Source organism: Hyla sarda, unplaced genomic scaffold (assembly GCF_029499605.1).
Source record: "Hyla sarda isolate aHylSar1 unplaced genomic scaffold, aHylSar1.hap1 scaffold_26, whole genome shotgun sequence".
In the NCBI taxonomy this organism is placed as follows: Eukaryota; Metazoa; Chordata; class Amphibia; order Anura; family Hylidae; genus Hyla; species Hyla sarda.
In genome coordinates this window covers 903,290-929,528 of record NW_026609289.1, presented here as the reverse complement: position 1 = coordinate 929,528, position 26,239 = coordinate 903,290, and the positions used below count along the sequence as shown (strand labels likewise).

Sequence of the window (26,239 nt, the reverse complement as noted above, 5' to 3'; positions counted from 1 at the left end):
TGCTAGCGAGCAAGCCAGATAAGAGAGCGAGCCAGACAAAAGAGCAAGCGAGCGAGCCAGATATGAGAGCAAGCGAGCGAGCCAGATGTGAGAGCGAGACAGATAAGAGAGCAAGCCAGACAAGAGAGCAAGCGAGCGAGCCAGATATGAGAGTAAGAGAGCGAGCCAGATATGAGAGCAAGCGAGCAAGCCAGATATGAGAGCGAGCGAGCCAGACATGAGAGCGAGCGAGCCAGATATGCGAGCGAGCGAGCCAGATAAGAGAGCGAGCCAGACAAGAGAGCAAGCGAGCGAGCCAGATGTGAGAGCAAGCTAGCCAGATATGCGAGCGAGCCATAAAAGAGAGCGAGACAGACAAGAGAGCAAGCGAGCGAGCCAGATATGAGAGCGAGCTAGCAAGGCAGATATAAGAGCGAGCCAGATAAGAGAGCGAGCCAGACAGGAGAGCAAGCGAGCCAGATATGAGAGCGAGCCAGATAAGAGAGCGACCCAGACAAGAGAGCAAGCGAGCGAGCCAGATATGAGAGCAAGCGAGCGAGCCGGATATGAGAGCAAGCGAGCGAGCCAGATATGAGAGCGATCGAGCCAGATAAGAGAGCAAGCGAGCGAGCCAGATATGAGAGCAAGCGAGCGAGCCAGACATGAGAGCAAGCGAGCGAGCCAGATATGAGAGCGATCGAGCCAGATAAGAGAGCAAGCGTGCGAGCCAGATATGCTAGCGAGCAAGCCAGATAAGAGAGCGAGCCAGACAAGAGAGCAAGCGAGCGAGCCAGATATGAGAGCAATCGAACCAGCCAGATATGAGAACGAGCGAGCCAGATATGAGAGCGAGCAAGACAAGAGAGAAAGCGAGCTAGCCAAATATGAGAGCAAGCGAGCGAGCCAGATATGAGAGCAAGCGAGCGCGCCAGATATGAGAGCAAGCGAGCAAGCCAGATATGAGAGCAAGCGAGCAAGCCAGATTTGAGAGCGAGCGAGCCAGATATGCGAGCGAGCCAGAGAAGAGAGCGAGCCAGACAAGAGAGCAAGAGAGCGAGCCAGATATGAGAAAAAGCGAGCGAGCCAGATATGAGAGCAAGCGAGCGAGCCAGATATGAGAGCAAGCGAGCAAGCCAGATATGAGAGCAAGCGAGCAAGCCAGATTTGAGAGCGAGCGAGCCAGATATGCGAGCGAGCCAGATAAGAGAGTGAGCCAGACAAGAGAGCAAGCGAGCGAGCCAGATATGAGAGTAAGCGAGCGAGCCAGATATGAGAGCAAGCGAGCAAGCCAGATATGAGAGCGAAGCGAGCCAGACATGAGAGCGAGCGAGCCAGATATGCGAGCGAGCGAGCCAGATAAGAGAGCGAGCCAGACAAGAGAGCAAGCGAGCGAGCCAGATGTGAGAGCAAGCTAGCCAGATATGCGAGCGAGCCATAAAAGAGAGCGAGACAGACAAGACAGCAAGCGAGCGAGCCAGATATGAGAGCGAGCTAGCAAGGCAGATATAAGAGCGAGCCAGATAAGAGAGCAAGCCAGACAAGAGAGCAAGCGAGCCAGATATGAGAGCAAGCGAGCCAGCTAGATGTGAGAGCGAGCGAGCCAGGTATGCGAGCGAGCCAGATAAGAGAGCGAGCCAGACAAGAGAGCAAGCGAGAAAGCCAGATATGAGAGCGAGCCAGACATGAGAGCAAGCGAGCGAGCCAGATATGCTAGCGAGCAAGCCAGATAAGAGAGCGAGCCAGACAAGAGAGCAAGCGAGCGAGCCAGATATGAGAGCAAGCGAGCCAGCCAGATATGAGAGCGAGCGAGCCAGATAAGAGAGCAAGCCAGACAAGAGAGCAAGCGTGCGAGCCAGATATGCTAGCGAGCAAGCCAGATAAGAGAGCGAGCCAGACAAGAGAGCAAGCGAGCGAGCCAGATATGAGAGCAAGCGAGCCAGCCAGATATGAGAGCGAGCGAGCCAGATAAGAGAGCGAGCAAGACAAGAGAGCAAGCGAGCTAGCCAGATATGAGAGCAAGCGAGCGAGCCAGATTTGAGAGCGAGCGAGCAAGATATGCGAGCGAGCCAGTTAAGAGAGCGAGCCAGACAAGAGAGCAAGCGAGCGAGCCAGATATGAGAGCAAGCGAGCGAGCCGAATATGAGAGCAAGCGAGCAAGCCAGATATGAGAGTGAGCTAGCAAGCCAGATATGAGAGCAAGCGAGCGAGCCAGTTATGCAAACGAGCCATAAAAGAGAGTGAGACAGACAAGAGAGCAAGCGAGCGAGCCAGATATGAGAGCAAGCGAGCCAGCCAGAAATTAGAGCAAGCGAGCCAGCCAGATGTGAGAGCGAGCGCTCCAGATATGCGAGCGAGCCAGATATGCGAGCGAGCCAGATAAGAGAGCGAGCCAGACAAGAGAGCAAGAGAGAAAGCCAGATATGAGAGCGAGCGAACCAGACATGAGAGCAAGCGAGCGAGCCATAAAAGAGAGCGAGACAGACAAGAGAGCAAGCCACATATGAGAGCAAGCGAGCGAGCCAGATTTGAGAGCAAGTGAGCGAGCCAGATATGCGAGCGAGCCAGATAAGAGAGCGAGCCAGACAAGAGAGCAAGCGAGCGAGCCAGATATGAGAGATAGCGAGCGAGCCAGATATGAGAGCAAGCGAGCAAGCAAGATATGAGAGCGAGCGAGCCAGCCAGATATGAGAGCGAGCGAGCCAGACATGAGAGCGAGCGAGCCAGATATGCGAGCGAGCGAGCCAGATAAGAGAGCGAGCCAGACAAGAGAGCAAGCGAGCGAGCCAGATGTGAGAGCGAGCGAGCCAGATATGCGAGCGAGCCATAAAAGAGAGCAAGACAGACGAGAGCAAGCGAGCGAGCCAGATATGAGAGCAAGCTAGCAAGCCAGATATGAGAGCGAGCCAGATAAGAGAGCGAGCCAGACAAGAGAGCAAGTGAGCGAGCCAGATATGAGAGCAAGCGAGCCAGCTAGATGTGAGAGCGAGCGAGCCAGGTATGCGAGCTAGCCAGATAAGAGAGCGAGCCAGACAAGAGAGCAAGCGAGCGAGCCAGATATGAGAGCAAGCGAGCGAGCCAGATATGAGAGCAAGCGAGCGAGCCAGAAATGAGAGCAAGCGAGCCAGCCAGAAATGAGAGCAAGCGAGCCAGCCAGATGTGAGAGCGAGCGAGCCAGATATGCGAGCGAGCCAGATAAGAGAGCGAGCCAGACAAGAGAGCAAGCGAGCTAGCCAGATATGAGAGCAAGCGAGCGAGCCAGATTTGAGAGCGAGCGAGCCAGATATGCGAGCGAGCCAGATAAGAGAGCGAGCCAGACAAGAGAGCAAGCGAGCGAGCCAGATATGAGAGCAAGCGAGCGAGCCGAATATGAGAGCAAGCGAACAAGCCAGATATGAGAGCAAGCGAGCGAGCCAGATTTGTGAGCAAGCAAGCCAGATATGCAAGCGAGCCATAAAAGAGAGCGAGACAGACAAGAGAGCAAGCGAGAGAGCCAGATATGAGAGCAAGCTAGCAAGCCAGATATGAGAGCGAACCAGACAAGTGAGCAAGCGAGCAAGCCAGATATGAGAGCAAGCGAGCGAGCCAGATATGAGAGCAAGCAAGCCAGCCAGATGTGAGAGCGAGCGAGCCAGATATGCGAGCGAGCCAGATAAGAGAGCGAGCCAGACAAGAGAGCAAGCGAGCGTGCCAGATATGAGAGCAAGCGAGCGAGCCAGATATGAAAGTGAGCGAGCCAGACATGAGCGCAAGCGAGCGAGCCAGATATGAGAGCAAGCGAGTGATCCAGATATGCGAGCGAGCCAGACAAGAGCGCAAGCGAGCAAGCCAGATATGAGAGCAAGCGAGTGAGCCAGATGTGAGAGCGAGCGAGCCAGATATGCGAGCGAGCCTGATAAGAGAGCGAGCCAGACAAGAGAGCAAGCGAGCAAGCCAGATATGAGAGCAAGCGAGCGAGCCAGATGTGAGAGCGAGCGAGCCAGATAGGCGAGCGAGCAAATAAGAGAGCGAGCCAGACAAGAGAGCAAGCGAGCGAGCCAGATATGAGAGCAAGCGAGCAAGCCAGATATGAGAGCGAGCCAGATAAGAGAGCGAGCCAGACAAGAGAGCAAGCGAGCGAGCCAAATATGAGAGCAAGCGAGCCAGCTAGATGTGAGAGCGAGCGAGCCAGATATGTGAGCGAGCCAGATAAGAGAGCGAGCCAGACAAGAGAGCAAGCGAGCGAGCCAGATATGAGAGCAAGCAAGCGAGCCAGATATGAGAGCGAGCGAGCCAGATAAGAGAGCAAGCCAGACAAGAGAGCAAGCGTGCAAGCCAGATATGCTAGCGAGCGAGCCAGATAAGAGAGCGAGCCAGACAAGAGAGCAAGCGAGCGAGCCAGATATGAGAGCAAGCGAACCAGCCAGATATGAGAGCGAGCGAGCCAGATAAGAGAGCGAGCAAGACAAGAGAGAAAGAGAGCTAGCCAAATATGAGAGCAAGCGAGCGAGCCAGATATGAGAGCGAGCGAGCCAGATATGCGAGCGAGCCAGATAAGAGAGCGAGCCAGACAAGAGAGCAAGCGAGCGAGCCAGATATGAGAACAAGCGAGCGAGCCAGATATGAGAGCGAGCCAGATAAGAGAGCGACCATACAAGAGAGCAAGTGAGAAAGCCAGATATGAGAGCGAGCGAGCCAGACATGAGAGCAAGCGAGCGAGCCAGATATGAGAGCGATCGAGCCAGATAAGAGAGCAAGCCAGACAAGAGAGCAAGCGTGCGAGCCAGATATGCTAACGAGCAAGCCAGATAAGAGAGCGAGCCAGACAAGAGAGCAAGCGAGCGAGCCAGATATGAGAGCAAGCGAGCGAGCCAGATGTGAGAGTGAGACAGATAAGAGAGCAAGCCAGACAAGAGAGCAAGCGTGCGAGCCAGATATGCTAGCGAGCAAGCCAGATAAGAGAGCGAGCCAGACAAGAGAGCAAGCGAGCGAGCCAGATATGAGAGTAGGCGAACCAGCCAGATATGAGAGCGAGCGAGCCAGATATGAGAGTGAGCAAGACAAGAGAGAAAGCGAGCTAGCCAAATATGAGAGCAAGTGAGCGTGCCAGACAAGAGAGCGAGCGAGCCAGATATGCGAGCGAGCCAGAGAAGAGAGCGAGCCAGACAAGAGAGCAAGCGAGCGAGCCAGATATGAGAAAAAGCGAGCGAGCCAGATATGAGAGCAAGCGAGCGAGACAGACAAGAGAGCAAGCGAGGGAGCCAGATATCAGAGCAAGCTAGCAAGCCAGATATGAGAGCGAGCCAGATAAGAGAGCGAGCCAGACAAGAGAGCAAGCGAGCGAGCCAAATATGAGAGCAAGCGAGCCAGCTAGATGTGAGAGCGAGCGAGCCAGATATGTGAGCGAGCCAGATAAGAGAGCGAGCCAGACAAGAGAGAAAGCGAGCAAGCCAGATATGAGAGCAAGCAAGCGAGCCAGATATGAGAGCGAGCGAGCCAGATAAGAGAGCAAGCCAGACAAAAGAGCAAGCGTGCAAGCCAGATATGCTAGCGAGCGAGCCAGATAAGAGAGTGAGCCAGACAAGAGAGCAAGCGAGCGAGCCAGATATGAGAGCAAGCGAGCGAGCCAGATGTGAGAGCGAGACAGATAAGAGAGCAAGCCAGACAAGAGAGCAAGCGTGCGAGCCAGATATGCTAGCGAGCAAGCCAGATAAGAGAGTGAGCCAGACAAGAGAGCAAGCGAGCGAGCCAGATATGAGAGCAAGCGAACCAGCCAGATATGAGAGCGAGCGAGCCAGATATGAGAGCGAGCAAGACAAGAGAGAAAGCGAGCTAGCCAAATATGAGAGCAAGCGAGCGAGCCAGATTTGAGAGCGAGCGAGCCAGATATGCGAGCGAGCCAGATAAGAGAGCGAGCCAGATAAGAGAGCGAGCCAGACAAGAGAGCAAGCGAGCGAGCCAGATATGAGAAAAAGCGAGCGAGCCAGATATGAGAGCAAGCGAGCGAGCCAGATATGGGAGCAAGCGTGCAAGCCAGATATGAGAGCAAGCGAGCGAGCCAGATTTGAGAGCGAGCGAGCCAGATATGCGAGCGAGCCAGATAAGAGAGTGAGCCAGACAAGAGAGCAAGCGAGCGAGCCAGATATGAGAGTAAGCGAGCGAGCCAGATATGAGAGCAAGCGAGCAAGCCAGATATGAGAGCGAGCGAGCCAGACATGAGAGCGAGCGAGCCAGATATGCGAGCGAGCGAGCCAGATAAGAGAGCGAGCCAGACAAGAGAGCAAGCGAGCGAGCCAGATGTGAGAGCAAGCTAGCCAGATATGCGAGCGAGCCATAAAAGAGAGCGAGACAGACAAGAGAGCAAGCGAGCGAGCCAGATATGAGAGCGAGCTAGCAAGGCAGATATAAGAGCGAGCCAGATAAGAGAGCGAGCCAGACAAGAGAGCAAGCGAGCCAGATATGAGAGCAAGCGAGCCAGCTAGATGTGAGAGCGAGCGAGCCAGATATGCGAGAGAGCCAGATAAGAGAGCGAGCCAGACAAGAGAGCAAGCGAGCGAGCAAGATATGAGAGCAAGCGAGCGAGCTGGATATGAGAGCAAGCGAGCAAGCCAGATATGAGAGCAAGCGAGCGAGCCAGATTTGAGAGCGAGCGAGCCAGATATGCGAGCGAGCAAATAAGAGAGCGAGCCAGACAAGAGAGCAAACGAGCGAGCCAGATATGAGAGCAAGCGAGCGAGCCAGATGTGAGAGCGAGCGAGCCAGATATGCGAGCAAGCCAAATAAGAGAGCGAACCAGACAAGAGAGCAAGCGAGCGAGCCAGATATGAGAGCAAGCGAGCTAGACAGATATGAGAGCAAGCGAGCGAGCCAGATATGAGAGCGAGCTAGCCAAATATGCGAGCGAGCCACATAAGATATGCGAGTGAGCCAGGCAAAAGAGAAAACGAGCTAGCCAGATATGAGAACAAGCGAGCAAACCAGATGTGAGAGCAAGCGAGCCAGATATGCGAGCGAGCCAGATATGCGAGCGAGCCAGATAAGAGAGCGAGCCAGACAAGAGAGCAAGCGAGCGAGCCAGATATGAGAGCAGGCGAGCGAGCCAGATATGAGTGCAAGCGAGCAAGCCAGATATGAGAGCGAGCCAGATAAGAGAGCGAACCAGACAAGAGAGCAAGCGAGCGAGACAGATATGTGAGCGAGCGATCCAGATATGAGAGCGAGCGAGCCAGACATGAGAGCAAGCGAGCGAGACAGATATGAGAGCGAGCTAGCCAGATATGCAAGCGAGCGAGCCAGATAAGAGAGCGAGCCAGACAAGAGTGCAAGCGAGCGAGCTAGTTATGAGAGCAAGCGAGTGAGCCAGATATGCGAGCGAGCGAGCCATTTAAGAGAGCGAGCCAGACAAGAGAGCAATCGAGCGAGCCAGATATGAGAGCAAGTGAGCAAGAAATGAGAGCAAGCGAGCGAACCAGATCTGAGAGCGAGCGAGCCAGACATGAGAGCAAGCGAGCGAGCCAGATATGAGAGCGAGCGAGCCAGACATGAGAGCAAGCGAGCGAGCCAGATATGAGAGTGAGCGAGCCAGACATGAGCCCAAGCGAGCGAGCCAGATATGAGAGCGAGCGAGCCAGACATGAGAGCAAGCGAGCGAGCCAGATATGAGAGCGAGCGAGCCAGATATGAGAACAAGCCAGACAAGAGAGCAAGCGAGCGAGCCAGATATGCTAGTGAGCAAGCCAGATAAGAGAGCGAGCCAGATATGAGAGCAAGCGAGCGAGCCAGATGTGAGAGCAAGCGAGTGAGCCAGATGTGAGAGCAAGCGAGCAATTCAGATATGAGAGCGAGACAGATAAGAGAGCGAGCAAGACAAGAGAGCAAGCGAGCGAGCGAGCCAGATATGAGAGCAAGCGAGTGAGCCAGATGTGAGAGCAAGCGAGCAAGTCAGATATGAGAGCGAGACAGATAAGAGAGCGAACCAGACAAGAGAGCAAGCGAGCGAGCCAGATATGAGAGCGAGCGAGCCAGACATGAGAGCAAGCGAGCGAGCCAGATATGAGAGCGAGCGAGCCAGGCATGAGAGTAAGTGAGCAAGCCAGATATGAGAGCGAGCGAGCAAGATATGAGAGCGAGCGAGCCAGATATGCGAGCGAGCCAGATAAGAGAGCGAGCCAGACAAGAGAGCAAGCGAGCGAGTCAGATGTGAGAGCGAGCGAGCCAGATATGCGAGTGAGCCATAAAAGAGAGTGAGACAGACAAGAGAGCAAGCGAGCGAGCCAGATATGAGAGCAAGCTAGCAAGCCAGATATGAGATGAGCCAGATAAGAGAGCCAGCCAGACAAGAGAGCAAGCAAGCGAGCCAGATATGAGAGCAAGCGAGCCAGCCAGATGTGAGAGCGAGTGAGCCATATATTCAAGCGGGCCAGATAAGAGAGCAAGCCAGACAAGAGAGCAAGCGAGCGAGCCAGATGTGAGAGCGAGCGAGCCAGATATGCGAGCGAGCCATAAAAGAGAGCGAGACAGACAAGAGAGCAAGCGAGCGAGCCAGATATGAGAGCAAGCTAGCAAGCCAGATATGAGACCGAGCCAGTTAAGAGAGCGAACCAGACAAGAGAGCAAGCGAGCGAGCAAGATAAGAGAGCGAGCGAGCCAGACATGAGAGCAAGCGAGTGATCCAGATATGAGAGCGAGCGAGGCAGACATGAGAGCAAGCGAGCGAGCCAGATATGAGAGCGAGCGAGCCAGATAAGAGAGCAAGCCACACAAGAGAGCAAGCGAGCCAGATATGAGAGCAAGCGAGCGAGCCAGATGTGAGAGCGAGACAGACAAGAGAGCGAGTCAGACAAGAGAGCAAGCGAGCGAGCCAGATATGAGAACAAGAGAGCGAGCCAGATGTGAGAGCTAGCGAGCAAGATATGCGAGCCAGCCAGATAAGAGAGCGAGCCAGACAAGAGCGCAAGCGAGCCAGATATGAGAGCAAACGAGCGAGCCAGATGTGAGAGCGAGCTTGCCAGATAGAAGAGCGAGCCAGATAGAAGAGCGAGCCAGACAAGAGAGCAAGCGAGTGAGCCAGATATGAGAGCAAGCGAGCGAGCCAGATATGAGAGCAAGCGAGCAAGCCAGATATGAGAGCGAGCCAGATAAGAGAGCGAACCAAACAAGAGAGCAAGCGAGCGAGCCAGATATGAGAGCAAGCTAGCAAGCCAGATGTGAGAGCGAGCGAGCCAGATATGCGAGCCAGCCAGATAAGAGAGCGAGCCAGACAAGGAAGCAAGCGAGCGAGCCAGATATGAGAGCAAGCGAGCAATCCAGATATGAGAGCGAGCGAGCCAGACATGAGAGCGAGCGAGCCAGATATGAGAGCAAGCGAGCGAGCCAGATATGAGAGCGAGCCAGATATGAGAGCGAGCGAGCCAGATTTGTGAGCGAGCGAGCCAGATATGAGAGCGAGCGAGACGTTAGAGCAAGCGAGCGAGACATGAGAGCATGCGAGCGAGCCAGATATGAAAGCGAGCGAGCCAGATATGCGTGCGAGCAAGCCAGATATGCGAGCGAGCGAGCCAAGTATGAGAGTGAGCGAGTCTGTGGAGGAGCATTGCTCGGGGCAACGGATCGAGATTTTTTTTCTGGAAAAAGGACATCGGCAGGCCGTTGCTGGGGGCAACCGACGTGGGCCACAACCGGTGGTCGCCAGAATGAAGCCGAGGTCCCGTGAGTTGTTGGTGGGCGGAATCCCACTGTGGGTGAACTTGGATTGTTGCCAGACTGTATCTCGGATTATGCCAGAAATAATTCCATTTGTGAAGTCCCGCCCGGCGCCCAGTAAGACTGTTCAAATTACCTTTGATACATGTTTTGGTAAGCCATATGATGGAGGTATGTGCGGAACTTACAGTGGAAATTGCACTGGGCAGAGACTTTCCATATTTCTGGCAGCTGTGGGATGCTGAGAGTGCACCTCAGAGTTCACGCACAAAGGTTCCGTAAGTAGTGAGGACTGGGGGGGTCTCTACTGGACTGTGTGAATGGTGCTGTATATTGTGAACCCATGCAGGCTGATAATGTTTTTCTTGAAGCACCTATGTTAATGTGTTCCGATGTAAAGAGTACTGTCGCCACCTCGCACAGGACAAAAGAAAACCTTTGTGAGCTGGAAATAGAAGGTAAAAAGATGATGGTTTTGTTAGATCCAAAATTTGTAATAACTCTGGTAAAGACCAGCGGCAGAAAGCCAGACCCTGCTGTAGTGTATATACAAGCCGGTATCTGGGGTTATAAAACAGTTAATGTGTGTATTTCTACTCCCTATGGTACCATAAGTCATAAGGTTGCAATTGAGCCTACCTAAGAGTATGAAGCAGTGCTGGGGAAGGATTTTCCATTTTTTCCGCAGCTGTGGGAAGATAGTCAGGTGACTAGAGCAGGAACACCTGATAGGCTCACAACACTTGATTTACACCACATAGCAGGGGACAGTAACTCCACAGAGGCTGAGGACGGGGAGTGTCAGCAGACCCTAGGTATATCTCAGGTGGGAGTGTGCCAGACCACTAGGGGAGCTGAAGAACAGTCCGCGAGTCAAGATAAAAAGGTGACTGGAAAAGAAGCTACAGAGATGGCTGTGGAGAAACCAAAACTCCGGAAAAGAGTACCGGTGGAGCTGGGGGGCTGCACTTACGGTCACAGACAGAGTCCTAAGGGGAAAAAGATGTGGTGTCTGAACTAGAGAGAGGTCGTAACCAGGAAGGTCGAACCACTGGACCACATATTGTTGCAGACCCAGGAGCCCTACTAGTTTTTTCCAGGCCATGAAGAGACTGTGACAAGACAAAAGAAAAGTCAAGGCCAAGGAGCCAAGAGACAGTTCAGAGGAACTGTTTGGGAATCACCCGGATTCGCTGGTGCCCAGAGTCATTGAACAAACTTACCACAAAGGGATTGCCAGTCCGACGGGAGTGTTTAGCAAGAGTCTCCTGAGTTGCCAACGTGGTGGGAGAGGAAGAGGGCCAGGTGTCAGTGGCACCTGTTGTTGATGATAATAATGAGGCACAAGTGGCCACAACCCCGAAAAAGGGGGAGACTTCATCTAGAGATGGAGAAGAGCTGGGTCGAGTGTCTGACAGAGGACCAGAGGATGTCTCAAGGTCTAACAGCGAGAGTGAGGAGACCGCTGTCAGTAAAAGGTCTCGGAAAAGACGAGCTGGCCTTGAAAAAAAACTGGAGCAGATCCAGAATCTGGAAGAAACCCTGCAGATGGTTTCTGTGAAGTTGATGGAAAAAGAAAAAGAGGTACATTGCTTGACAGAGGAGAAGGACAAATCACTTGCTGACTTTAAGAAAGAGCAAGAAGCGAGGCTTCAGCTGGAAAAAGTCATGGATCACCACAGAAGTGAGTTTGTGGCTCTGCAGGATGAACTGTCCCTCTCCCAGGGTCTTGTGACCAGCAAGGAGAGTGAAGTGGAGAGTCTGGCCAAGCGGATGTCATTCCAGGAAGAAGAAGTGAGTCTTCTACATGGTGCATATCAGGCTCTGTGGAGTGATCACAAGGCTAGGCTGGTAGCCATGAAAAAAATAGAAAAAACGAAGAATGAAATGAAGATGGAAGTTGAGGCTCTTGCCAGCAATCTGGAGAAAGTCTCTAAAGCTAAGAGACAACTTGAGGAGGAAGTCAAGGCGAAGAATGCCCTTGCACATGCTCTTCAATCTGCTCGTCATGACAATGACTTGCTCCGTGAACAGTATGAGGAGGCCCTGAAACAAGTTGAGACTCTGAAACATGAAAACAAGAACTTGCAACAGGAGATCTCAGATCTATCTGAACAGATTGGTGAGAGTGGAAAATGTATCAATGAGTTAGAGAAAACCAAGAAACAGTTGCTGGGCAGTGAGAAGATGAACTCTGCTAAACTCAAGAGTGAGCAGCTGAAATATATAAAGCTGGAAGATGACATGAAGATCTTAAAAGAGAGCCTGGAAATGCAGAACGAAATGCGCAGAAGGTCCCACGTAGCTGCCTTGGTTTTGCTGGGAGCGCCACTCTACGAGCAGGTGGCTGTTCTGGCGGACAATGAACAGTTGAGGAAACAATTGCTGTCTTCGGAAGATACTGTCAGGGACTTGAGAGAGTTACTTGACAGTGAGAGGATGAAGTCCGCTAAGCTCCAGTGTAAGCAGCGAAAATGTGAGAAAAAGGAAGAGGACCAGGAAGTCCTAAAAGAGAGCAGAGACCAAGCTATGGGGGAATTGGCTCAAGAAAGGCTTCTGGGGCAGAAGTTACGGGATACAGGGATGCTTTCTCTGAAGCCTGGTAAAAAGTCCTCTAATGCTAAGATTGAGGTGAAGCCCTGTAAGAAGTCCCCTGAAGCTAGGACTGAGCAGAAACCTGGTGTGAAATCCTCTGAAGTGGAGACTAAGGAGGAGTCAGGCGGGAAATCCTCTGAACCTGAGCAGACCAAAAATTCTGAAGGTAATGCTGAGACAGAGAAATCTTCTGAAGCAGAAGCTAAACCAGAGTCAACCTCAAAAGCTATGAGTAAAGAGAATGGCACAACTGAAGCTACAGGTGAAGAGAAGAGTAAGCCTGAAGAAGTTGCAGAGAAGAGCCAAACAGTAGGAGAAGCTGATTCTAGACAAGAATCTGAAGGAGCCAAAGACTCTGAAGCCAAACATGAGGAAGCTGGTGCCACTGAAGAGAAAGCTGGAAGGGATGAGGTGAAACCATGTGAGAAATGCACTGAAGTCAAAACTGTGGTGAAACCAGGTGGGAAGTACTCTATAGTTGAAACTGAGATGGACCCGTGTCAGAGGTCCTCTGAAGCTACAGAGAACAAGACAGTGGTTGGTGAAGCCACTGAGACCGAAAGATTCTCTGAAGCAGAGGCAGAGGTCTGGCAAGCCAGAAGAAGACAAAGGTTAGAAGCATCGGTCCTCTCTCTCCTTAATTTCAAGAACCCTGCCCACACCAGGGTGAAGAACCTAGTACTGGAGAGGTGTGACCGAGAGACTTGCAATTGGTGGCTGGTAAAAATCCGGAAAAAAAAAGTCAAGGACTTCAGAGACTGAGGGACAAAAGTTGACCAAGGAAAAGAAAAGGAAGTTGGACTCTGCCTTTTGAATAAAAGAGCTCCTTCCCGGTGGTCTGAGCAGAGGGGAGGGGGGGGGGGATTTGTGGCAGTGTGGCAAGGGAAAGGCTGTATTTCCCTCGCTAACTCTGGAGCATGCTCCACCTGTGGACTGATTAATGAGGTATCAGGAAGGGGAAGTGTGTGTAAAAGAAAAGGAATCAGAATAGTTGGGGCTCTCCCTTGGAAACAGTATGCTGGCTGTTAGAGGGGGAGACACACAGACCCTGTTTAGGTAACACGTAGAAGGCGCTACGAGTGGTCCAAGAAGTGGTGTGAACTGTGAGTAACAGGTTGCAGGAGACACATGTTTAACTGGCTGAGGGAAGCTCACCAGTTCGTAGTCAGGGCATGCTGACATGTGTAGTCAGTGACCAGACTGTCTAGGACTTTATTTTGTTCCTGTCTATGTTTTGTTTTACCTGCAACCTGTGGAAATAAATCTGGCGAGGAGCCAGACTTGTATGCGGAACTGTGGTCTCTGGTGTTATTGTGAGGAACGTGTCACGTGGCAAGTGACCAGGACGATCCCAGAGCTAATCCCCAAGGAGGAATCATCACAATATCTATATATATATATATATATATATATATATATATATATATATATATATATATATAGAGAGAGAGAGAGAGACAAAGAGAGAGAGAGATAGATAGATACACATATGTGTCACGATTCGGCTGGCAGGAGGTGGATCCTCTGTGCCAGAGAGGGATTGGGGTGGACCGTGCTGGTGGACCGGTTCTAAGTTGCTACTGGTATTCACCAGAGCCCGCCGCAAAGCGGGATGGTCTTGCAGCGGCGGTAGCAACCAGGTCGTATCCACCAGCAACGGCTCAACCTCTCTGACTGCTGAAGATAGGCGCGGTACAAGGGAGTAGACAAGAGCAAGGTCGGACGTAGCAGAAGGTCGGGGCAGGCAGCAAGGATCGTAGTCAGGGGCAACGGCAGGAGGTCTGGAACACAGGCTAGGAACACACAAGGAAACGCTTTCACTGGCACAAAGGCAACAAGATCCGGCGAGGGAGTGCAGGGGAAGTGAGGTATAAATAGGGAGTGCACAGGTGAACACACTAATTAAGCCAACTGCGCCAATCAGTGGCGCAGTGGCCCTTTAAATTGCAGAGACCCGGCGCACGCGCGCCCTAAGGAGCGGGGCCGCGCGCGCCGGGACAAGACCGACGGAGAGCGAATCAGGTACGGGAGCCGGGGTGCGCATCGCGAGCGGGCGCCTCCCGCATCGCGAATCGCATCCCGGCTGGGAGAGGTATCGCAGCACACCCGGTCAGCAGGTCTGACCGGGGCGCTGCAATTGCGAGGATGTTGCGAGCGCTCCGGGGAGGAGCGGGGACCCGGAGCGCTCGGCGTAACAGTACCCCCCCTTGGGTCTCCCCCTCTTCTTGGAGCCTGAGAACCTGAGGACCAGACTTTTGTCTAGGATGTTGTCCTCAGGTTCCCAGGATCTCTCTTCTGGACCACAGCCTTCCCAATCCACCCAAAAAAATTTTTTCCCTCTGACCGTCTTGGAGGCCAGTATCTCCTTCACGGAGAAGACGTCAGAAGAACCGGAAACAGGAGTGGGAGAAACAAGTTTGGGAGAGAAACGGTTGATGATGAGTGGTTTAAGGAGAGAGACATGGAAGGCATTGGGAATACGAAGAGAAGGAGGAAGAAGGAGTTTGTAAGAGACAGGATTAATCTGGCACAAGACTTTGAAAGGACCAAGATAGCGTGGTCCCAGTTTGTAACTGGGGACACGAAAGCGGACATATTTAGCGGAGAGCCATACCTTGTCTCCGGGAGCAAAAATGGGGGGAGTTCTTCTTTACTTATCGGCAAACCTTTTCATGCGGAATGAAGCCTGTAAAAGAGAATTTTGGGTCTCTTTCCATATGGTGGAAAGATCACGAGTCACTTCATCCACAGCGGGCAAACCAGAGGGCAAGGGAGTAGGGAGGGGGGGAAGAGGGTGACGGCCGTACACCACAAAAAATGGGGACTTAGCAGAAGATTCAGAGACTCTGAAGTTGTATGAGAATTCGGCCCATGGTAGAAGGTCTGCCCAGTCATCCTGGCGGGAGGAAACAAAATGCCGTAAATAGTCACCCAGGACCTGGTTAATTCTTTCTACTTGCCCATTGGATTGGGGATGATAAGAAAAAGAGAAGTTTAATTTAATCTTGAGCTGTTTACAGAGGGCCCTCCAGAATTTAGACACGAATTGGACGCCTCTATCCGAGACGATCTGCGTGGGCAAACCGTGAAGACGAAAAATGTGTACAAAAAATTTTTTGCCAACTGAGGCGCTGAAGGAAGACCAGGAAGAGGAATAAAATGTGCCATCTTGGAAAATCGATCAACGACCACCCAAACAACAGTGTTGCCACGGGATGGGGGTAAGTCTGTAATAAAGTCCATACCAATCAGTGACCAAGGCTGTTCGGGGACAGGCAGAGGATGAAGGAGACCAGCAGGCTTCTGGCGAGGAGTCTTATCCCGGGCACAGACAGTACAGGCCCGCACAAAATCAACAACATCCGTCTCCAGAGTCGGCCACCAATAGAAACGAGAGATGAGTTGCAAGGACTTTTTGATGCCCGCATGGCCTGCGAGGTGGGAGGAGTGTCCCCATTTGAGAATCCCGAGACGTTGGCGTGGAGAAACTAAGGTCTTCCCTGGAGGAGTTTGCCTGATGGAGGCTGGAGAAGTGGAGATCAGACAGTCAGGAGGAATGATGTGTTGCGGAGAGACCTCTACTTCCGAGGCATCCGAGGAACGAGAGAGGGCATCGGCCCTAATGTTCTTGTCGGCAGGGCGAAAATGAATTTCAAAGTTAAAACGGGCAAAGAACAACGACCACCTGGCCTGGTGAGGGTTCAGCCGTTGGGCAGACTGGAGATAGGAGAGATTCTTGTGATCGGTGTAAATGATAACTGGAAATTTTGATCCCTCCAGCAGATGCCTCCATTCCTCAAGCGCCAATTTAATGGCCAGTAGTTCTCGATCCCCGATGGAGTAGTTTCTCTCCGCCGGAGAGAAGGTCCTAGAAAAAAAACCCACAAGTAACAGCATGCCCGGAAGAATTTTTTTGTAGAAGGACCGCTCCAGCTCCCACTGAGGAGGCATCTACCTCCAATAGGAAGGGTTTAGATGGGTCAGGTCTGGAGAGCACGGGAGCAGAATAAAAGGCAGACTTGAGCCGTTTAAATGCGTCTTCCGCTTGGGGAGACCAGGACTTGGGATTGGCATTTTTCTTGGTTAAAGCCACGATAGGAGCCACAATAGTGGAAAAGTGTGGAATAAATTGTCTGTAATAATTGGCGAACCCCAAAAAACGTTGGATAGCACGGAGTCCGGAGGGGCGTGGCCAATCTAAGACGGCAGAGAGTTTATCTGGGTCCATTTGTAATCCCTGGCCAGAGACCAAGTATCCTAGGAAAGGAAGAGATTGACATTCAAACAGACATTTCTCCATTTTGGCATAAAGTTGATTGTCTCGAAGTCTCTGAAGAACCATGCGGACATGCTGGCGGTGTTCTTCTAAGTTGGCAGAAAAAATCAGAATATCGTCCAGATAAACAACAACACAGGAATATAAGAGATCACGAAAAATTTCATTAACAAAGTCTTGGAAGACGGCAGGGGCGTTGCACAGGCCAAAGGGCATGACCAGATACTCAAAGTGTCCATCTCTGGTGTTAAATGCAGTCTTCCATTCGTCCCCCTCCCTGATGCGGATGAGATTATAAGCACCTCTTAAGTCCAGTTTGGTAAAGATGTGGGCACCTTGAAGGCGATCAAAGAGTTCTGAGATAAGAGGTAGGGGGTAGCGGTTCTTTACCGTGATTTTATTAAGTCCGCGGTAATCAATGCAAGGACGTAGGGAGCCATCTTTTTTGGACACAAAAAAAAAATCCAGCTCCGGCAGGAGAGGAGGATTTGCGGATAAACCCCTTTTTTAAATTTTCCTGGATGTATTCAGACATAGCAAGAGTCTCTGGAGCGGACAGAGGATAAATTCTGCCCCGGGGTGGAGTAGTACCCGGGAGGAGGTCAATAGGACAGTCATAAGGCCTGTGAGGAGGTAAAGTCTCAGCTTGCTTTTTGCAAAACACGTCAGCATAGTCCATATAAGCCTTAGGAAGACCGGTTACAGGGGGAACCACAGGGTCACGGCAGGGAGTACTGGGAACCGGTTTAAGACAGTCTTTGAAACAAGAAGTACCCCAGCTCTTGATTTCTCCTGTGGACCAATCAAGGGTTGGGGAATGGCGTTGAAGCCACGGTAATCCAAGAAGAATTTCGGAAGTGCAATTGGAGAGGACCAAAAACTAAATTTTTTCGTGATGAGGTCCGATGCACATTAGGAGGGGTTCCGTGCGGTAACGCACGGTACAGTCCAATCTTTCATTGTTAACACAATTGATGTAGAGGGGTCTGGCGAGACTGGTCACCGGGATGTTGAACCTGTTGATGAGAGAGGCCAAAATAAAATTTCCTGCAGATCCGGAATCCAAGAAGGCCATAGTAGAGAAGGAGAAGGTAGAGGAAGATATCCGCACAGGCACAGTAAGGCGTGGAGAAGCAGAGTTGACATCAAGAACTGTCTCACCTTTGTGCGGAGTCAGCGTACGTCTTTCCAGGCGGGGAGGACGGATAGGACAATCCTTCAGGAAGTGTTCGGTACCGGCACAGTACAGGCACAGATTCTCCATGCGGCGTCGTGTCCTCTCTTGAGGTGTCAAGCAAGACCGGTCAACTTGCATAGCCTCCACGGCGGGAGGCACAGGAACGGATTGCAGAGGACCAGAGGAGAGAGGAGCCGGGGAGAAAAAACGCCTTGTGCGAACAAAGTCCATATCCTGGCGGAGCTCCTGACGCCTTTCAGAAAAACGCATGTCAATGCGGGTGGCCAGATGAATAAGTTCATGCAGGTTAGCAGGAATTTCTCGTGCGGCCAGAACATCTTTAATGTTGCTGGATAGGCCTTTTTTAAAGGTCGCGCAGAGGGCCTCATTATTCCAGGATAATTCGGAGGCAAGGGTACGGAATTGGATGGCGTACTCGCCAACAGAAGAATTACCCTGGACCAGGTTCAGCAGGGCAGTCTCAGCAGAAGAGGCTCGGGCAGGTTCCTCAAAGACACTTCGAATCTCCGTGAAGAAGGAGTGTACAGAGGCAGTGATGGGGTCATTGCGGTCCCAGAGCGGTGTGGCCCATGACAGAGCTTTCCCAGACAGAAGGCTGACTACGAAAGCCACCTTAGACCTTTCAGTAGGAAACTGGTCCGACATCATCTCCAAGTGCAGGGAACATTGCGAAAGAAAGCCACGGCAAAACTTAGAGTCCCCATCAAATTTATCCGGCAAGGATAGTCGTAGGCCGGAAGCGGCCACTCGCTGCGGAGGAGGTGCAGGAGCTGGCGGAGGAGATGATTGCTGAAGCTGTGGTAGTAGCTGCTGTAGCATCACGGTCAGTTGAGACAGCTGGTGGCCTTGTTGCGCTATCTGTTGCGACTGCTGGGCGACCACCGTGGTGAACTTCAGCGGGATCCATGGCCGGATCTACTGTCACGATTCGGCTGGCAGGAGGTGGATCCTCTGTGCCAGAGAGGGATTGGCGTGGACCGTGCTGGTGGACCGGTTCTAAGTTGCTACTGGTATTCACCAGAGCCCGCCGCAAAGCGGGATGGTCTTGCAGCGGCGGTAGCAACCAGGTCGTATCCACCAGCAACGGCTCAACCTCTCTGACTGCTGAAGATAGGCGCGGTACAAGGGAGTAGACAAGAGCAAGGTCGGACGTAGCAGAAGGTCGGGGCAGGCAGCAAGGATCGTAGTCAGGGGCAACGGCAGGAGGTCTGGAACACAGGCTAGGAACACACAAGGAAACGCTTTCACTGGCACAATGGCAACAAGATCCGGCGAGGGAGTGCAGGGGAAGTGAGGTATAAATAGGGAGTGCACAGGTGAACACACTAATTAAGCCAACTGCGCCAATCAGTGGCGCAGTGGCCCTTTAAATCGCAGAGACCCGGCGCGCGCGCCCTAAGGAGCGGGGCCGCGCGCGCCGGGACAAGACCGACGGAGAGCGAGTCAGGTACGGGAGCCGGGGTGCGCATCGCGAGCGGGCGCCTCCCGCATCGCGAATCGCATCCCGGCTGGGAGAGGTATCGCAGCGCACCCGGTCAGCAGGTCTGACCGGGGCGCTGCAATTGCGAGGATGTTGCGAGCACTCCGGGGAGGAGCGGGGACCCGGAGCGCTCGGCGTAACAATATGTGTGTATTGCTGGAGTTGCAAACATGGGTGCACTTGACAAACTCAGCTCGGCTATTCCCCATTGAAAGATTGTTGCACCCAGGACCCTTAGCACTGGGATATGCTACTCAATACCACTGGCATGGCCAGGTGTAAACAACATCTGACCTTTGTTGTGTATGTAACCATGGAGATTGTGATGTCGCCTAGGCCCACCAAAGAACAGCCTTGTCAGAAGCCGCACTTCCATGAGTAGAAGCAGCAGCACCATAGGTTGTCAAATAAGCTGGATTTAACCAAGACAAGTGAGTCCAATAGGATGCAGGTATGTCCTCTATCCTTACAGCTTCCCGTGGCTGTTGGTTTTATACCGTTTGGGGACAGCCAAGGAGGAGTCAGCAGGCAACACATGTAAGTGTGTGCTTGTGTGTGTGTGTGTGTGTTTCCTATGCAGATCCTAAACCCAGTATCACATGCAAGTAGGAGGCGAAAGAAAGGTTCCTGCCAAAGCCAGGTTATGGATTGCATTTAAAAATGCTCCATCAGAGTGAAATGGACTCCCATCTTCCTGCTTAGCAATAATGATAATGATATGGGTTTAGGGTCTGCTGTGTGTACTGGTGGGTGACTGCCACCCAGCCAGGGTGTGTATGGGAGGCTGCCAGCCAGCCTCCCTTCCTACAAGTAGTGATGGTGCATGTGAAGGGGTTCCTCCCCTTTGACAGTTATCACTTCTCGTCCTTCTTTTTGGCTGAGATCAAATGTGGTGTCTGTTTTTATCAGTTTAATATCTGATATGTCCCCTATCTGGTAGCATATATTAAGTGCACCACCAGGTTTCAGTGTTGGAAAGAAAGATTACCTGTTTATTTGCTGCTGCAGCTGCTTGCTGGCTAGTCCAGTGGGCCCTTACTGCAGGCAAAAGACAATAGGTTGTGCCGCTTGTGTCTGGCCCCTGTTGGAGCGACCAGGCACAGGACTGCTGCTGCTGCTGAATGTCCTCTTTAATTGAATAAGCTCAGCAACCTGCACACCTGTGCAGGTTGGACATGACATGATAGGTAGCTGTCTTTCAGGTAGTGGGAGCTGAATCTTGTTAATTGACATGGGGGTGTCATTGCTGTTGAGTGACCATGCATTGGTACTGTGGTATTGGAATAATAAAAACAAATGTTGCCAGCCAGCCATCCATGCAATAATGGATAGGACATCAGCTATGAGGCATTTGTTTGTACAAACTGCTGCTCACAACTAATGTTGCAATATAGTGTCTCCATCTGCTGGTGGTATTGAATAAGGAATAGTGCAATGATAGGGTCTGAAAAAGAAGAAAAATAAGAAGCAGCAACATAGGAAAAAAGGAGGAAAGAAGGAAAACATGGAGAGAAGAAAAAAAAGAAGGTAGAAAAAGGTGAAAACATGTTTAAAAAAGTATTTCCATCTCTATCTCTCTCTATATATATATTTAAAAGAATATATATATATATATATATATATATATATATATATATATATATATACAGAGAGAGAGAGAGAGATAAATATATATAGAGATAGATAGATACACATACATACATACATACATACATGCATATGTGTGTATTGTTGGAGTTGCAAATGTGTATGTAACCATGGAGATTGTAATGTCGCCTAGGACCACCAAAGAACAGCCTTGTCAGAAGCAGCACTTCCATGAGCAGAAGCAGCAGCACCATAGGTTGTCAAATAAGCTGGATTTAACCAAGACAAGTGAGTCCAATAGGATGCAGGTATGTCCTCTATCCTTACAACTTCCCGTGGCTTTTGGTTTTATACCGTTTGGGGACAGCCAAGGAGGCGTCAGAAGGCAACAAAGGTAAGTGTGTGCTTGTGTGTGTTTCCTATGCAGATCCTAAACCCAGTATCAAATGCAAGTAGGAGGAGTAAGAAGGGTTCCTGCCAAAGCCAGGTTATGGATTGCATTTAAAAATGGTCCATCAGAGTGAAATGGACTCCCATCTTCCTGCTTAGCAATAATGATATGGGTTTAGGGTCTGCTGTGTGTACTGGTGGGTGACTGCCACCCAGCCAGAGTCAAGGCTGGACTGGGATACCGGGAAAATCCCCGGTGGGCCGATCACCTTGACTGCCAAATGGCCGGTGCATTGCCGTAGAACGAGATTTGCCATAGAATGAGATGGTCCGCCTCCATCACATCCTATTGGCTCACTCTTGTCACGTGACATATTTAAACGTCACGCATCGATGCGCACAGCAGTGTCAGTTTGGCTATCACAGGGAGAGGATCTCCTCTCCCTGTGATAGCTAAAGCTGCACGGAGCGCTCATGGCCTCTGTGGCCCGACAGAAGTTCACACATGTACGCAGCTGATACGGCTGGCTCATATACACTTACTCTATTATTACATGTACTGTTGATCCACAGCGCTATCGGGATCCCGATGCCCGATGGCGCTGTCATCAGTGTGCGTCCCCGCTAGCGCCCCATGCCCGCAGCTCTACTCCCCGTCCCATTAACGCTCAGGGAGCGGGGAACAGAAAGTAGAGCATCGGGCGCAGGTAAAGTAGTACTGCGCATGTGCAGCACTACGCGAATAATTTAACCTGCGCCCGATGCTCTACTTTCTGTTCCCCGCTCCCTGAGCGTCAACGGGACGGGGAGTAGAGCTGCGGGCGTGGGGCGCTCGCGGGGACGCACACTGATGACAGCGCCTTCGGGCTTCGGGATCCCGATAGCGCTGTGGATCAACAGTAAATGTATATGAGCTAGCCGTATGAGCTGCGTAAATGTGTGAGCTTCTGTCGGGCCACAGAGGCCATGAGAGCTCCGTGCAGCTTCAGCTATCACAGGGAGAGGAGATCCTCTCCCTGTGATAGCCAAACTGACACTGCTGTGCGCATCGATGTGTGACGTTTAAATATGTCATGTGACAAGAGTGAGCCAATAGGATGTGATGGAGGCGGACCATCTCATTCTATGGCAATGCACCGGCCGCACCATGTTAAAGAAGACTTCTTGGCCCGGTGCATTGCCGTGGAATGAGATTTGCCATAGAATGAGATGGTCCGCCTCCATCACATCCTATTGGCTCACTCTTGTCACGTGACATATTTAAACGTCACGCATCGATGCGCACAGCAGTGTCAGTTTGGCTATCACAGGGAGAGGATCTCCTCACCCTGTGATAGCTGAAGCTGTACGGAGCTCTCATGGCCTCTGTGGGCCGACAGAAGTTCACACATGTACGCAGCTCATACGGCTGGCTCATATACATTTACTCTATTATTACATGTACTGTTGATCCACAGCGCTATCGGGATCCCGATGCCCGATGGCGCTGTCATCAGTGTGCGTCCCCGCTAGCGCCCCACGCCCGCAGCTCTACTCCCCGTCCCATTAACGCTCAGGGAGCGGGGAACAGAAAGTAGAGCATCGGGCGCAGGTAAAGTAGTACTGCGCATGTGCAGCACTACGCGAATAACTTAACCTGCGCCCGATGCTCTACTTTCTGTTCCCCGCTCCCTGAGCGTCAAAGGGACGGGGAGTAGAGCTAAGGGGGACGGGGGAGTAGAGCTGCGGGTGTGGGGCGCTCGCGGGGACGCACACTGATGACAGCGCCTTCGGGCATTGGGATCCCGATAGCGTTGTGGATCAACAGTAAATGTATATGAGCCAGCCGTATGAGCTGCGTAAATGTGTGAACTTCTGTCGGGCCACAGAGGCCATGAGAGCTCCATGCAGCTTCAGCTATCACAGGGAGAGGAGATCCTCTCCCTGTGATAGCCAAACTGACACTGCTGTGCGCATCGATGTGTGACGTTTAAATATGTCATGTGACAAGAGTGAGCCAATAGGATGTGATGGAGGCGGACCATCTCATTCTATGGCAATGCACCGGCCGCACCATGTTAAAGAAGACTTCTTGGCCCGGTGCATTGCCGTGGAATGAGATTTGCCATAGAATGAGATGGTCCGCCTCCATCACATCCTATTGGCTCACTCTTGTCACGTGACATATTTAAACGTCACGCATCGATGCGCACAGTAGTGTCAGTTTGGCTATCACAGGGAGAGGATCTCCTCACCCTGTGATAGCTGAAGCTGTACGGAGCTCTCATGGCCTCTGTGGGCCGACAGAAGTTCACACATGTACGCAGCTCATACGGCTGGCTCATATACATTTACTCTATTATTACATGTACTGTTGATCCACAGCGCTATCGGGATCCCGATGCCCGATGGCGCTGTCATCAGTGTAGGCCCCCGCGAGCGCCCCACGCCCGCAGCTCTACTCCCCGTCCTCCGACCCCCCGCAGCTGTACTCCCCGTCCCCCGCAGCTGTACTCCCCGCCCCCCGCAGCTCTACTCCCCGTCCCCCGCAGCTCTTCTCCCCGTCCCCCGCATCTCTACACCCAGTCCCCCGCATCTCTACTCCCCGTCCCCCGCAGCTCTACTCCCCGTCCCCCGCAGCTCTTCTCCCCGTCCCCCGCATCTCTACACCCCGTCCCCCGCATCTCTACTCCCCGTCCCCCGCAGCTCTACTCCCCGTCCCCCGCAGCTCTACTCCCCGTCTCCCGCAGCTCTTCTCCCCGTCCTACGCAGCTCTACACCCCGTCCCCCGCAGCTCTACTCCCCGTCCCCTGTGAACGCTCAGGGAGCGATCCACAGCGCTATGGGGATTCCTACGCCCGATGGCGCTGTCATCAGTGTGCGTCCCCACGAGCGCCCCACGCCCGCAGCTCTACTCCCCGTCCCCCGCAGCTCTACTCCCCGTCCCGTTAACGCTCAGGGAGCGGGGAACAGAAAATAGAGCATCGGGCGCAGGTAAAGTAGTACTGCGCATGCGCAGCACTACGCGAATTACTTGACCTGCGCCTGATTCTCTACTTTCTTTTCCCCGCTCCCTGAGCGTTAACGGGACGGGGAGTAGAGCTGCGGGGGGCGGAGGACGGGGAGTAGAGCTGCGGGCGTGGGGCGCTCGCGGGGACGCACACTGATGACAGCGCTGTGGATCAACAGTAAATGTATATGAGGCAGCCGTATGAGCTACGTACATGTGTGAACTTCTGGCGGGCCACAGAGGCCATGAGAGCTCCGTACAGCTTCAGCTATCACAGGGTGAGGAGATCCTCTCCCTGTCATAGCCAAACTGACACTACTGTGCGCATCGATGCGTGACGTTTAAATATGTCACGTGACAAGAGTGAGCCAATAGGATGTGATGGAGGCGGACCATCTCATTCTATGGCAAATCTCATTCCACGGCAATGCGCCGGCCCCTGACAGTGGTTGTCGCACGGCCGGCCGCAAGACTGGCCGTGCCGGAAGCAATGAGGCTTCCTGGGCTGACTGCAGCAGGCTGGCCAACTGACAGCAGAGGTGGCTCTAGCATAATAGGCCACCGCCTCAGTTCTCGCGTTAATGGGGGGCCTCGCTCAGGGACCCGACTAGCGCAAGTTGCTCCTCACTCTCCGGAAGACCGCCGGGATTGAAGTTTAATACAGCAGTTCCGGTTCCATCCTGCCTGCCGGTGGCGAGCCCCAGCGCTGCGCCCGACCAGCCCCTGCTGATCCTCTGCCACTTTAAGAGAAAGGGCTGCTGGGGCTGGTCGCCTGCTATAGAAACAGCTGCTGATCGGAGAAAGGGCTGCTGAAAGACCTCCTGAACCCCGCCCCCCCCCCCCCCCCAAAAAAAAAAAACCTCAGAGAGAAAACAGACGAACTGTGCAGCAGGAACAGGGGCCCAGCGTGAAAGGGGGCCCGCTGCCCTCTCCAGGTCCGGCCCCAGAGGCGAGCATTAGGCCACATACCACCGCATACTCCCCGACCACAGCAAGTTTGACAGCACCCGGATGGATGCTGCGTTCAACCACCCCTTGCAGGCGGCCCAGTGACGTCTCTAGGGGGGGGGGGGGGCAGAGGGGGCCACGGCCCCCCCTACATCATGATTGCCCCCCCCCACATCATGATTGGCCCCCCCCTTGTGCCCCCCCTAGCAGCAGTAGGTCACTAGCAGCTCTCATGGCCCTCAGGGGGGTACAGCTAGTTCACCAGTAAGGGGCCCGAGCCCCCGCTGCACCCCCCGCCCCCCGGAGCCATTTACTCCGGCATCCTTTTATTTAATAAATCTTCAGCCAGCAGCCCTGTCACCACGCAGGGGCCGCGCTATGCAGACTGGGAAGAGCAGACAGGAAGCTCCTCCCCCTCTCTCACTCCCCTGTATGCTGCTGCTGGACCTTGTGGAGCAGGCCTGCTGTGTGTATACAGGCCCGGACACCACCAGTATGGAAGACTTACCTGCCCAGTGCCCACTGCTGATGCTGCCCTTTTAAAGTAAGTAACTTGCTTGGGGGAGAGGGGGAAAGTTGTAGTTCGGGAGACAGTGGGAGGTAGTTCAGTGTTTCCCAACCAGGGGGCCTCCAGCTGTTGCAAAACTACAACTCCCAGCATTGCTTTGGCTTTATGAGCATACTGGGAGTTGTAGTTTTGCAACAGCTGGAGGCCCCCATGTTGGGGAACACTGATCTATCTATCTATCAATCAATCTCCTATCTATCTATCTATCTATCTATCTATCTCATATCTATCCATCCATCTATCTATATCCATCTATTTATGCATCTATCTAATATCTATCTATCAATCTCCTATCTATCTATCTATCTATCTATCTATCTATCTATCTCATATCTATCCATCCATCTATCTATATCCATCTATTTATGCATCTATCTATCTTTCTCATATCTATCTATCTCTCATCTATCTATCTCATATCTATCTATCTAACTCAGATAGATGAGAGATAGATAGACGAGAGATAGCTAGATAGATATGAGAGATAGAAAGATAAATAGATGATATATAGATAGAGAGATGATATATAGAAAGATACATACAGTAAATAG

General features: G+C 52.4%; 1 pseudogene; it reads left to right on the top strand.

Annotated features, from left to right (window-relative positions):
• Window positions 1–20,059: 20,059 nt before the first annotated feature.
• On the top strand, window positions 20,060–20,167 carry LOC130324151 (U2 spliceosomal RNA; annotated as a pseudogene).
• The last annotated feature ends 6,072 nt before the right edge of the window (window positions 20,168–26,239 follow it).